The sequence below is a fragment of the Lynx canadensis genome, chromosome B2, assembly GCF_007474595.2.
Source record: "Lynx canadensis isolate LIC74 chromosome B2, mLynCan4.pri.v2, whole genome shotgun sequence".
Classification (NCBI taxonomy): Eukaryota; Metazoa; Chordata; class Mammalia; order Carnivora; family Felidae; genus Lynx; species Lynx canadensis.
Window position 1 is genome coordinate 33,964,744 of NC_044307.1, and position 14,675 is coordinate 33,979,418.

At 41.9% G+C, this 14,675-nt stretch overlaps 1 protein-coding gene and 1 long non-coding RNA gene across 6 annotated transcripts in view; one reads left to right on the forward strand and one right to left on the reverse strand.

Annotated features, from left to right (window-relative positions):
• Window positions 1-14,675, forward strand: part of ANKS1A (ankyrin repeat and sterile alpha motif domain containing 1A) — a 179,637-nt gene that overhangs the window by 55,101 nt on the left and 109,861 nt on the right. The gene's annotated exons all lie outside the window — the stretch shown is intronic.
• LOC115513841 lies at window positions 3,231-7,892 on the reverse strand. Its single transcript, XR_003968804.1, has 3 exons — window positions 7,693-7,892; window positions 5,608-6,868; window positions 3,231-3,865 (listed from the first exon to the last, which is right to left on the reverse strand). It is a non-coding gene; the product is annotated as an uncharacterized LOC115513841 (long non-coding RNA).

Genomic DNA, 14,675 nt, shown 5'->3' on the forward strand with positions numbered 1-14,675 from the left:
TGGGTTCTGCGCTGAGCATGGAGTCTGCATAAGATTCTTTGTCTCTTCCTCTGCCGCTCTCCCCTATTTGTGCGCATGCGTGTGTGTTCTCACTCTCTCTCTCTCTCTCTCTGTAAAATTACAAAATAAAATAAGATAGAATGACTATTAAAAAAAGAAAAAAGAGTGCTCAGAGGAACCTGACTAAAGTTTAGTCAAGGAGAGTGTCTTTGTCAGTGTGTGTGTGTGTGTGTGTGTGTGTGTGTGTGTGTGTGTATTTGTGTTTTATTACTAAAGTAATGCGTGCCTCACCCCCAGAACTTGTCAGTCTTAACAGTTTGGTATGTAGCCTTCCATATATGAGTATAGGCTTAGAAAAATACACCATTGTAACCGAAATGAGATCATACTCTACATCCTGTTATACAGGTGCATTTTCTACTTAGTATATCTTGCATGTTTCTTCATGTCAGCACGTCTATACTGACTGTTTTCATTGTTTGGAATGCCTTGCCTCACTTTAGATATTGATGCGAAGCCGTTATATTTTAGATTCCAGTTTACAGTTTTCACATACGTTAATTATCCCATTTATTCCATAAAATAGCCATCTCAAGGTTAGAGATAGGGCAAGTGACATTTCCACTTTACGTAGACGTTAGGTGATTTACTGGAGAGTTTGTAGCTAATACGTGGCAAGTCCAGGATTTACGCATTTGGTCAGTTGCATGTGTGAACAAATTGGGATCCTTGACATTCAAGCCTCCGTTATTAGCCACATTCATGATACTAATTTTGTCTGTGGTGCTTGGGGCATTTAGGAAATATATGTGAGGTTTGTAGGAACTGAAATCTGATAATAAATTTTATTTGAGGTGTTCATCCCTTTTGAATATATTATTTCTATATTGAACTTGTCATTTTAATTTGCTTAAAACAACAAAATAATCATGTTGAATACCTTAAGATTAATGAATTTAGTTAATTTGTATCTTTCATTATAATGTCAGTACTTTCAATAGTTACCTTAAGTAATGAAGTTTGTCTCTAATTGGATTTCTGGAAATGTTAATGGGAGTCTTTCAGTTAACTACTTCTACTCCTGTCCCTCTGGGACCCATTTCCCAGCTAGAACATAGTGCCTCTCTCTCAGTCGTCTTTATTGGTTTCCTATGACCCTGGCAAGAAAGAAAAAGAGCAGGACAGAATGAACAAGGAGTAGGGAATGTGAAACAGGGCGGAAATGAGAGAAGATGAGCTATGGGGGAGTCCTCTTATTCATCAATGAGAAAAACAGTAAGGAGAGAGTGTGTTTCAAGAAGTTGTATATAGCACAGTGGTTCAGATTTTGGAGTTAAAACCCAGTGTCGCTCATTCCCAGCTCTATACCCCTGGGTAAATTATTCACCTGTGTACTTGTCAGTTTCCTGGGTTCCCTTTTAGGGTTCTGGTGAGAAGTGATCAGTGGGTTTTTTAATCCACTTTAATTAAAGTATACTTAGCTCATGGTAAACATTTTTTTTTTAATTTTTTTTTTCAACGTTTATTTATTTTTGGGACAGAGAGAGACGGAGCATGAACGGGGGAGGGGCAGAGAGAGAGGGAGACACAGAATCGGAAACAGGCTCCAGGCTCCGAGCCATCAGCCCAGAGCCTGATGCGGGGCTCGAACTCACGGACCGCGAGATCGTGACCTGGTTGAAGTCGGACGCTTAACCGACTGCGCCACCCAGGCGCCCCTAAACATTTTTTTTTTAAATGTTTATTTATTCTGAGAGAGAGAGAGAGCGAGAGAGAGAGCGAGCGAGCAGGTAATCAGGGGAGGGGGCGGAGATGGAGAGAGAATCCCAAGCAGGCTCCATGCTCAGTGCAGAGCCAGAGCCCAACACTGGGCTCAATCCCACGACCCTGAGATCATGACCTGAGCCAAAATTGAGAGTCACACGCTCAACCAGCTGAGCCACACAGGTGCCCTGGTAAACATTTAATGTTAGCTGTTATTTCCAGGCCTTTTAGAGTCAAAATTCCAAGAAAGGGGTCTCAAAGTCTGGATTTATGGTTTCCCTAAGGCGAAGGCATCTTTGTCTGCAAACGTGACTGAGGAAGGTACCTGGCCTTCCTCCCTCAGCCCAGTTAAACCTCTGGACTTTGACAAGCCAGGGAGCACATCATTCTTATAAGCACTTCTTCACACACACACACACACACACACACACACACACTAAACAAGAGAAGAAACAGTGCTTTTTTCTTTCTAGGGTAACATGTCATCTTAGGGTGGAATGAGTGTGCACGTATATTTAGTAAAATTTGTGCAGTGTTTTTTTTACCCAAGAAATAACTTGGCAAAGGCTATTTGAGTTCTCTAATCTAAAAATTACCATACCTTTCTTTGAGTAGCTAGGCTCCCTCATTACTTTAGGTGTAGATTTCTCTTACTCTTTGAGCTTTCAGCGTGTGCCAGGTACAGCTCTTTCTTGGCAGTGAGCATACAGTGGTAAACATGGTTGTTTGTATTCTAGTGAGAAAGACTCAAATAGTGGCAGATACAGAACTCTAAACTGAAACATTGTAATGAAGGCAAAGTAAAAGAAGCTCTCTAAGTAGCTCATGAAGAGCCAGTTGCTTGGCCTGTAAAGGAAAGGAAGAAGTTCCTGAGGAGAGGAGAGCTTTGCTCAAGCTGATCGGAATTGAAGAGGTAAATTGGAAATGGGGGGTTGGGAAGAGGCAGGAAGGAGCCTAGTCTTCTAAGAAAGAGACCCTGGGTGAAGAATGCAGAAAACTGGGAAGTGTCTGCTTTTACATCACCTTGGCTGCAGTGTGATCTCACATTCTGCCTGCTGTTTACAAAGCCCTTTCATCCCTTTTCTTGCTAATGGAAATGCCATTCATCCAGGCCTTCCTCCGTGTTCCCTTAGCTTTTGCACAGTTCTTTTATAGCACATAGGAAATTGCATTATAATTTTTTGTTTCTGTGTCTCTGAAGTTCTTCAGAGCAGAGACTTGGTCTTATTTATTGTAAGGTACTAGAGTAGAACAGTGGCCTCTTCCTTTCTTCTCTCTGGGTGCCTGGTACTGTGTAACTGCCACTTGGGAAGGTGGCATGAGACAAGCACAGTCCCCGCTGTCGTGGAGCATGCAGTATGACAACTGTTTTGCTCGATGAGTGCATGCATTGAATGACTCACTAAGGTCGAATCAGAATCTTGAACTCTGGAGGTCATTTTCATGCAGTTCAGCAGTTCTGTGCCTTTTTTTTTTTTTTTTTTTACAGCTGTAGAACAGAAACAGTGTTAAGAAGCCATGCCAAGGTAAATTGAATTGAATAAAAGATAAGGACCCCCGAAGTAATAGTGTAAACCATGGGGGAAATATGGCTTATGAAAACTTGATTTCTACATCAACCCTCATGAATATATTCTAACAGCAGAGTACTCCTGTAGTGACTTTCACTTCATGGCAGCGTTCCTCCTAGATTGTCATGTCCATGTCCGTAGTGAAACAAGTTTCACTGTGTGCCCCCTCATGCTGCTGTTCACATTCCCCTCCCTGCTGTAGGCCTCGGTGGGGAGGCAGTGCCAGGCTTGCCTCAGATAGCAATGACCTTGAACGTTCATAGTCATTCAGTGAATGTACTGGGTTTCACAGTCTCCCTGGTCTCCAACAACTTGTGGACTTACGTGTGTGTGGTATTGGGTGTGTTCGTTCCAGTTACCGACTAGAAACAGAAGGGCCTAGAATAGGATGCTGTAGACAGCAACACTGGATGTAACCAATATGTCTGTTCTGAAACCATTGTCCTTGGCAGAAGGCAGGGGAGCCCTCTTTGCTGGCTTTGAGGAACAAGGAGGCCATCCTTCCGAGTTCATTGTGTGAGTTGTGTCACCTGTGAAGTGAAAATGGAGCATTGCCTTTCTGCTCATGTTTCCCTCTCATGATGGAATAAACCCTTCAAAGTCACTGCCTCTCATCATGCTTGAAACAAACACATGGCCACAAAAAGCCAAGGTTACCAAAATTATACATTTCATAGTTGACAGGGACTCATCCAGCCTGTCATGTAGTGTCACAATCGTTTCTGACATTCTTCCCAGAAGGAACCTGAGTTCCTTTCTGGGAAAGCGAACATTTCCAGCTTTTAGCTCTCTGTAGGTATTTCATCCATATTTCATATTATTATGCTGTATGCTGTTGTTTCTTGTTTTTTTTTTTTTTAAGTTTTAGCCATCCTCTATCAGTCTGTTATGAAGAGTTTTTAGCTTTCTTGTCCTCTGTCAATCCACTACCTCTTCCTTCATCCTTCAGATCACAATTTTTAGTTACATCAGTACCTAATGTTTATGTTTGTATTATTTTGGCGGCCAGTATTATTCACCTACTAACCCAATTAATATACTAAAATCTTTTTTTTTTTCTTATACGGTTCATTAACTGCCTCTCTTGTCGGTTTTCAGAGTTTCCTCTGCCCAGCTGACTCTTAATTTCCAAACTACAACCATGCTTTTTAAATCCTTTAATGTTATTTTCCACATCCCAGGCAGACACATCAGTTGGTCTTGTCAGTTTCATTTTCTCCCACAGACACGCCCCTGGAGCCCTGTGTCCTCCAGCCGCACTCAAGGCTTGCTGCTTGGCTGATTCCCTTTCCCTTTTTTTGGCCCTGTTTCCTGGATGCCTATCTCCCTCTTCTTGGTTTGCTCATTTATTTGGTAGAGCATATCCTCCAGTCACTTCCTGATAAGAGGGTGTGTGGGAGGTAAAATTTGAGACCCTGCATGTCTAAAAATATCTTTATTCTCTTTTCATACTTGACTGATAATTTGTCTGCTATAGAATCTTAGGTGGGAAATCATTTTGCCTCAGAATTTTGAGAGCATTGCTCTTTTGTCTTACAGCTTCCAGAGATGCTATTGAAAATTCTGATGCCACTCAGTCCTTTATATGCAAACTGGTTTTTGTCTCTGGAAAATGTGTTCTCTTTATCCCATGACTTCTGAAATGTATTCTGAAATTTCAGTGTGCCTTGGGGATGGGTCTTTTTAAAAATTGTTCATTGTTCTGAACATAGGATGGACTCTTTCAACTGGAGGTTCAAATCCTTCAGTTCTAGGAAAATCTCTTAAATAGTTTCTTTGATAATATTCTCCTCTCTGCTTTCTCTCTTTTCTCTGGAACTCTTGGTCCTCTAATTTTCTTATCCTTTCTCTTGTATTTCCCATCTTTTTCCTTGGTTACACTTTCTATGAGATTTACTCAAATTTATGTTCTAGCTCTTTAATTATGTTTTTATTTCTACTGTCACTTTTTAATTTCCAAAAAGTTTCACTAATTGTTGCAGGTTTTTTTTCCTAATCCTGTTTTTGTGTGATCATAGTTTGTTATTGTTGTTTTGGGTTGAGATTTTATTTGGTTTTCAGTTTCTGTTCCTTTGAGTCCCTTTATTCGGTTTGTTTTGTGCTGTGTCGTTTCATGTTGAATACCTTCCTCAATCAAATGTATGCTCATCTTTGGTTGTCATTTTCAATTAAGAGCAAGACACTAAGAAGCAAATTGGATGGTCTGTATAGAGGTGGGAAGAACTTGGCAAGGATGGGTTTTATATCATAGGATGATTGTGCAGGAACCTACCTGGTTTGATGGGGAATCTTCAAAAGTCTGCATCTATTGAACTTTTCTGTGGAATCATTTGGTTTCTGCAGGAAAGAATCTTCCAACCTTCTATTTGGGGGTTGGGGGTGGGGCTGCCAGCATTCTGGGAGCAGAGCTGAGATCCCATCCTTCAGGATGCAGACTTCCTTTTAGGGCTTCTGTTTTCAGTACAGTGCCTCTCTCTGCCTTTTATTGTTCCTGAGGTTCCCCCAGTCTGGAGCCCGTCCAGCTTCTTCACAGAATAGATATACCTTCTCCTGCCTGGGTACAGGTGTAATCGTCTACTGGCTGCCCGGGATGTGACTAGAGATTTGGTGGTCTGTTGCCTCTTCATAAACAGAATTTGTATCAAGTTCTTGTTTGCAACCCCTCCTTATCCCTAGCCTCGTGTGCCACCTGGTACCTCTAATCCCTGAGCCTTCCCAGGGTGTGTATGTGTGAAGGCAGAAAAGGCATCTCTTTTTATGGCCATGGGATTCACTTTCTCAGTTCTGCTAACTTACCTACTTTTCATCTTCGAAAAAATGTTCATATTTATGTTTATTGTTCTCTTTCTCCTGTTTGTATTCACTTGCATTTTGATAGGGATCAGGAATGAGCAGAAGTAAAACACATGTTCACTTTTTCCCAGTTAACTTGATTTTAGGGGGGGGAGGGTTGCACTGTTTTGGATGGTTTTGTTTCTAATTGTTTTATGTTGGTAAGTTTTGTCTTTCTCTGAAGATCACAAGCTTCTTTGACAACGGGGATGGTTTCATGGGCTCCTTGTTATCTCTTCTTTTAAACCTCAACAGTTAAATATGTAGAAAGCGTTTTAGTAAGGATGTGTCAAATTTGTTTGAGTAAGATGAAATCTTTTTAAAATTAGACTGACTTTGGACAGTGCTTCCTTGTGTTGGAAAACTGCCAGCCCTTGCTGAAGTTCAGCGATAAATCTGCCTTTGCAAGGATAACTAAAAGAGAAAAACAGTGAAGGCCTTTGGCAAAAAAAGGCTGATGAGACAAACTGTTGTTTACACCTTAATGATTTAATGAAATTGGTTGGAAGATTGCTCAGAACCTCTCTTACCCTTCATGTTCATTGCCATTGCTCTCTCTTTATAGTCAGTGATGGAGAAGGCCCTTTCCTGACTTGGTGCTGCTCTGAGAGTCTTTGACCTCCTGAGAATTAGTACAGGAGGAGACCCATATAGCCCAAAGTTGTTTTCTCTCAACAGTCAAGTTCAAGATCCTGGAGAAACTAAAAAAAAAAACATGCAGTAGCAGTCAGAGGTGGGATTTTGTTTCAGTGCCACATTAATTAGCTGTATGATAAGCAGTAAATCATCTGAAATTCAGTTTTCTTACCTATAAGACGAAAACAATAATATGTATTTTTCTACTCCATAAATATGGTTGTAAGGGTCAAATATGGGGAACATGCATGTAAACACTTGAAAATTATCATTTTAAACTGACCATGTAACCACGGTATTCCAGACCCTGCTACCCACCTACTGACTGGACATCTATCTGCATGGGGGAGTCCAAATTCGTTTCAGCCTTAACTAAACCAAAACAAAACTTTCTTCCCTTCCCCTCGTTTTCTCCTCTACCTCACAACATCCCATTCACAAAGCAGAGCAGCCCTGGTTTTCCTCCTGAATTTACTCTCATTGTGTATTGAATTTTTCGCTTCTCACTCACCCTGTGCCCCTACCCTGATTTAGTCACCAGATCCTTTCTGTTTTCTCTTGAATCTATCCTTTCCTCTCTGTCTTTACGACTGCCTTCATTCAGGTCCTCACTGCATGCTTGAATTGCTGACTTCCAGCCGGGCTCTGTGGACCTAGTCACACGCCACTTCCACTCCATCATCTACACAACTGCCTGGCAAAGTGATGTTTTCCCCCCCGATTCTGAAATATATCAGGCCCTCGCAACAGCATGATGAATAGCAAATTAGCCATCTATGTTCCCATCTCCCAGCTGTCAACAGAAGGATTTCTCTAAAACCTACATCTGATTACCCCCCACTCAGAGTTTGCTAGTTTCCAAGACCCTTCATAGTTTGGCTCGGCCTACCTCTCCATGCTTGCAGCCACCATTCTTTCACTTTGGAGCTCCAGCCACTCACAGTACGTGCATTGGCCGTTTGCTGGGACTACTTGAAAGACCTTGAGTTTGGGTGTTGCCTCTTTGTTTCTTCTGTCTGGCTGATTCCTTCTAAGCTTTAAGGCTCTGCTCAAGTGTCTCCTCTTCTGCAAAACCACCCTTATTTCCATTTCCCTATAAGCTACCCTTGGCATACTTCCTTCTCAGAATGTCACACACTGTTCTGTGTCGTCATTTGTTTACTTGCCTGACTTCCCCACTGTAGGGTGGAGACTGTGTAGCACCATGGTATATGGAAGGTAGTGCATAAACATTAATTGAATCGAACCGGATTGGACACTCTGCCGGCCCACTGAGATGCCTGCCGTTGCTTGTCTGTCTGAAGGAAGCAGTTAAGTGGCTGGACAACCACATGAAGCAAGCTTACTGCCAGCACAGAGCCACTTTAGGATACCCTTCAGTCCTGAGATCTGATCCCATAGAATAGTCACAGATGAAAGTGGGCTGGGCACTTTGGTTCTAACTTACGGTTCTTCTGTTCCTGTGTTTTATAGACAGACATCTCAAATGCAGTATTCTTATATGTCCCTTCAAGAGATTGCCATTTTTAATGGATACAGGTGTAGCGACTCTGTTAGTGCATAAAGACCTACTGCAGGTTGGTAAAAACCCAGTGTTAGAAGTTGCAAGCTGGTGGCCCTAAGCCAGTTCCTTGCATAGTGCTGTGCTCTTGGAAACACAAGGGATTTCCCCAAAGAACTTAAAATACGTGGTGTGAATGAGCAGCGTAAAAAATTCACTGTGGTTCAAGGTCAAATGTGATAAATGCTGTGGTGAAGGTGCCATAGATGATCTGGAAAATCTGAGGTGGGTGAGATTAATATGAGCCAGTAGAGCCACGAAAAGTGTTATGCCCTGATCAGGGCACATTTGAACTGGGCGACTTACTGTGCTGGATAGAATAAGCGTCTCTGTGTATTTTCTGCTGTTCTTACTTGATTTCACAGAAACTTCAGCAATTTTACCTAAGGTTTTTGCCTGAGTTTTGCTAGGTCTGAAGAGTGATATGTAGATTTAATTGTGGGTGTCGTTGATGGATCTTTTAATCCAGATCCATCTTTTAGAGACTTAGTGTCTGGTCATGATGGTTTGGACTTCAGAGTCTCTGTCCCTGCCTCTTGCTTTGAAAGTGCTCCCCCTCTCCTTCAGTGTGGACTTTGTATCTTTCACCAGAGCCTGACATATAGCAGATGCTTAGTGGACGCTTATTGACCTCAGCGCACCTGAGGCCTTTGTAAGCCTGTTCCCTGGACGTAGAGCCCCCTGCTCCTTCTTGCTCTCCAGCCACATGTCAAACATGCTCCTTCTCAGGCCATTTGCATTTGATGCTCTCTCTACCTGTCCCCCTCAGACATCCAGGCCCTCCTTCCTTCACTGAATTCAGATCTCTTCTCCAAGGTCACCTGCTTAGAGAGGTATTTCCTGAGTCTTAGAGTGCCCGATCTGCTTCCTTTGTTTCTTTATGGCACTTACCATTACCTGCCACCATATTTCTATTTATTTATTTGCTCACTCTCCCTCCCTCTAGAGTTCTGGGTCCATGAAGGCAGAGACTTTGTCTTTTCTCATTTGCATTTCCAGGCCCTGGAACAGTGCCCGGCATGTAGGGGGCACACTTAACTTAGCTGTTGAATACATGCCCAAATAGCCCTGCGAGCAGACCCTCAGTCAGCACCTGCCTCACTGTATAGAGTAGGCTGTGTCTGTATGGCTGGCCTATTCGTCTTCATCACTACCTCTAGATCCAGCATGCCACCTGCCATGGATCAATGTATAGTCAGTTTTTAAATGAATGGAGAGAGGCATTTGAGGTGGGATTCAAAAGCCACAGGTTCTCATCAGTTATATTCTTCCTTGCCCTCTCCAATATCGTTACTTTAAAAAAATATATTTATTTAATTGGTTAATCTCTGCAGCCAACATGGGGCTCAAACTCTCAACCCCTGAGATCAAGAGTCGCATGCTCTTTGGACTGAGCCAGCCAGGCGCCCTTCCAATGTCTTGAGATGCCATCTCCAATTTGGGTGTTTCTGAGTCACAGAAGGCAAGGCTTGCTGTGCTCTGGCATCGTGTCCATGTGGTTGGGTTGCTGTGACACGTCTTAGGCTTCTCAACCCTAATGCAATTAAACTGGTTCAAACCAGTTTAGTTCTAGTTTCCATGAGCCATTTAAGCCCTGAGGAGCCTATCACAGTAGAATTTACAGATGCAGAGAAAGATCTGGAGGATTAAGTGACTTGTCATTGCAACTGGCAGTGGTAGAGGCAAGTTTTGAATAACTTAGGTGGGCTAACTATGGAGCCTCAGCTTTTCACCTGGGTTGTACAGTTGCTTCATGCCGGATTGCTAGGACTCCTCTAAGACCCATCAAGGATACTGCGACAGTTTGTTCTACAAGTCGAAGGCAGCCATTGCATTTCTGTATGATCTGTATAGGTTAAACTTTAAGAATCTCCTGGACCGTTTTTCGCCCCCTCTGGTTTTCTTGGCGTGTTTTATTTTGCCTTTGTTTGTTGGTGAGCAGCCCTTTGGTACTTAATGTCTTAGAAAAACCTAACAGGACAGCTGTGATAGAGAGGAAGACCCAGATTGTAAATAGCTCTTTTCTTGGGCTGCCAAAAAGGAAGACACTTGGGTGGAGGGGGATGTTACCATCCTGTTTGAAGCTAAAATTCTAAGCAGAGAGATTACAGTTCTCTGTTTTCATTTAGGTTTTATTTAATATAGCCCCCATCTCCTCAGATTTCTAGATGGGCATTTAGACAAAATGCTAGTTAGAGAAAAAACAGGGGAGGGGCGGAAGACCTTACTAGTTGGAAATGTTGCCGCTGAATGCAGGAAAGTCCTTATCTTTCTTCCTTGTCTTCTTAAATTGTATTGAGGGAGTTCTAGTGCTAGTATAGGACACCCAAGCTTAATCACCTCTAAACCAGAGACATAGAGGTAAAAGTTAGAAAGAGAAAGAGCATGCTCAGTCCTGCCTTTTTTGTTAAAAGGGAGGGCAGTTTTGGGGCACCCGGGTGGCTCAGTTAGTTAAGCGTCCGACCTCGGCTTAGGTCATGATCTCACAATTTGTGAGTTTGAGCCCCACGTCGGGCTCTGTGCTGACAGCTCAGAGCCTGGAGCCCACTTTGGATTCTGTGTCTCCCTTTCTCTCTGCTTCCCCCCTGCTCACATTCTGTCTCTCTCTCCTTCAAAAATAAATATTCAAAAAAACATTTTTTTTTTAAAGCAAGGGCAGTTTAAAGCTTAGTTCTCAGGTCACTTCAGGACCTGGATTGAGATCGTTGACGAGCTGGCACATTCCTGAGGGGGTCTGAGGAGCTGACAAACCTGTGCTTCTGACTGCCTGCCCCATTATTGGTATTTTCTTTTTTCCAGCCCTGTTGCTTTATTCCGGTCGTCTTGCTGTCGGATTATTATTCCAGCCTTGTACTGATGCATCTTTACCTCATCCTGTCATCCCAGTTAGATCGTCAAGTCCTTGTTTGGCCAAATGGCAAGAACTCTATAAATGGGAGTTTTGGATCTGCCACTGATTTGGGGCAAACAAGTTGTTTTTTGATTCTTAGGTGTCACCTGTGTTTTAATGGAATGATGATGTGTTGTCTGGTGGGTCAGTTTGAAAATAAGTATGAAAACCATACCTCTTAGGTTTTCCAGACCCATTTCATTTACTGCCGTCCTCACCGTTGTCAGGCATAGGCATACAGTTTTCGGTTTAGAAAATAAGGTTATCGTACATGGGTGACAAAGAGGTATGATTGCTTTTAACTCTTTGTTTGGAAGTTCCTGTAGGAATCCAAGCTTAATGGAGGATGGGGGTTACCAGGATGTACCTCAGGCTCCTGACCTTGTCACAGCATCCTTAATTGACAATGAACAGATAACTTAGATATCAAAGCATGTGTATCTTCTCTTTTCACTGAAAATGTATCTCAAGGCTTTAAACCTAATATAGACATGCCCATTCAAGCGGCCCAGATCACATATGTTCAACCGTTTATTATTAACAGTTGGATGTTTTTCTTGGTTTTCTTTTCCCTATGCATAGATTCTTTCCCCTCTTTCTTTTAAAAAATTATTATAAAAATACATGAATGCATTCTCATTGGGTTTTAAACAGTGTGGTAGAATACAGAGCAGAATGTGAGAGTCCCTCCTCATCACCTGTAGGTTCCCCCAGCACACATTTCCTTTCCCAGAGGGAACCACTGTCAACACTTGGCGAGCCCTCTTCACATCACCATCCATCGTGTGTACGTGTACATACACATTGCTAAAGCAGGGGCTCATGTTTTGTGTACTACACGATGCCTTCTTTTTTTTCACATTCCCCTAACACAGTGTATCTTGGGAAATCTTTCCATGTGAGGACACTTAGGTCCAACTTGTTTTCTTTCCTTTGTTGTTACTGTTAATGGTTATATAATTCTTCGTATGGGCACACCTGAGATTTAACTGCCCACCTACTGATGGACATGAAGTTTTTAGTTTTCACTCTGGTGGTGAAGCAGAGTCCTGTACAAGCATGTGTCTTTGTGCATGTGTACAAGTGTTTCTGTTGAATGGTTGCCAGGAAGTGGAAATGCTGGCTCAGAGTGAATGCCTATTTTTGGCTTGGTGGATCCTGCCAATTGTCTTCCCGAAGGAATTCACCAATTCAAACTCATACCAGTGGTATAGAAGAGTGCTTGTTTTCCTGATCTTTATAAACACTTTGTTTTCATTTTTGTCAGTCTGATTGGCGAAAAGTAGTATATGTTTATTTTACTTTCTTTTATTTCAAAAAATTTTATTTTTAAGCAATCTCTGCACCCAGTGTGGGGCTTGAACTCACAGCCCCAAGATCAAGGGTCGCATGCTCCCCTGACCAAGCCAGCCAGACACCCCAGTGTGTGATTATTTTAATTTCATTCTTCCAGGCTGTGCCTCTGTAGAGCTGACCTTGTCTGATTTCTGCTTTTTAGGAATTCTCAACATTGTCAGTTACTTGATGAATCTTTTCTTATTTTCTTGTATGACTCTGTTTATTACCCATCTGTGGTGTAGGGGTAGGACTCGTTTCTGTACTTCATAGAACTTTAGACAGGAGATGGAGTAAACTTATGCATTGAATCCACTATCCTGATTAGTTTCGCTTACAGATTCTTTCTATACAGTATTAACCACTTTGTTTCTTTTTCTGTCTTTAACATTATACTATCATCTCTTTTCTTTCTTTTTTTTTATTTTTTTTTTAATGTTTTATTTATTTTTGAGACAGAGAGAGACAGAGCATGAGCAGGGGAGGGTCAGAGAGAGGGAGACACAGAACCCGAAGCAGGTTCCAGGCTCTGAGCTGTCAGCACAGAGCCCGACGTGGGGCTTGAACTCACGAACTGTGAGATCATGACCTGAGCTGAAGTCGGACGCTTAACTGACTGAGCCACCCAGGCGCCCCTCATCTCTTTTCTTATTACATAGCAATATAAGCATATAAATATGGTGTTCTACTCTGTACTGTAGTTCTTCATCATAATCATTTCTCTATTGATGGACTGTTGGGCTATTTCCAAAATTTTATTGTTATAAGTAATGCAGCCTCCAACATCTGAGCATAAAGTCTTTGGGCCCAGATGGTTTTACTGGTGATTCTTTATCATTTTAGTGCTCTATGCCAGTGATTCCTAAATACAGAAGTGAGTAGATAGCTGCCCAGCTGATCTGTGAGCCAAGCCTAACACCTGTCCCATCTAGTAGGAATAACCCAAAAAGCAGAAACTTTAGATCAGCCTCATTTATGCATGCAGTTGTGAAAATCCTAAGTAAAATACTCTCAAGTAGATACTCTTAAGTACAGTTCACTAAGATGGACATAATGGATAATGGCCAAGTAAGTTTTATTGCAGAAATGAAAGAAAGGCTCATTATTAGGAAACATATTGATAATAGCATATTAGTTGGTTAAATGTGAAAAACTGTGATTATTTTCACCGATGCAGAAAATGCATTTAAATTAAAGTTATTTAAAAAAAAATTTTTTTTTTTTAAAGTAATCTCTGCACCCAACATAGGTCTCGAACTCACAACCCGGAGATCAAGAGCTGCATGCTCCACCAACTGAGCCAGCCAGGTGGCCCTAGATAACTATTTTTAATAACATTTTTAGAAGGAAAAAAAAATAAGATACTTCCTTTACATGTTAGAGTGTTTACCTCATACAGACTACCAACGATAGAGGCATTCTCATTAAAAGCAAGGACAAAACAAGGCAGCCCTCTACTACTTAATATTATTTTAGTAGCTCTGGCCAGTGGAGTAAGGTGTGAAACAGAAGTACGAGTTAAGGCTTTGAGGATTAAGTAAGATGACATTGCAGCCTTCCTAGTGCAGTATTTCTGATTCAAATAAGGCATTCACATTACAGATTTTGTTGTTATTCTTCTTTTTAGCAATAAGACCTTCACAAAGGAAAGACCAGTTGTCTCTTGCGTCTTAACACATGTGTCTTGGTGCTTTTATTAATGTGGGTTCTTTCATCTTGGTTCTTGCTGTTTAATTCATCTGGATTATCCGTAGGTCTGTGTTGAGTCAGTCTTGAGTCTTCAGTCCCCAGCTTAGAGGTGGGTGTCCAGTACCTCTGACTGGCTGAATGGTTGGTTCAGTGATACTTTTGATGGTCTTTTAATGAACTGTTCTTACAATCCTGGAAGTATTCAGAGGCATGATTCCCAGACTGTGTGAATAATGTAGTTAAACGTGAGAAGGGTACATGGGGCACCTGGCTGGCTTAATCGGTAGAGCATGAGACTCTTGCTCTTGGGGTTGTGTGTTCAAGCCCCATGTTGGGAATAGAGTTTACTCCAAAAAAAAAAAAAGTAACACTTCAATGACTTATCATAGAGCAGAAA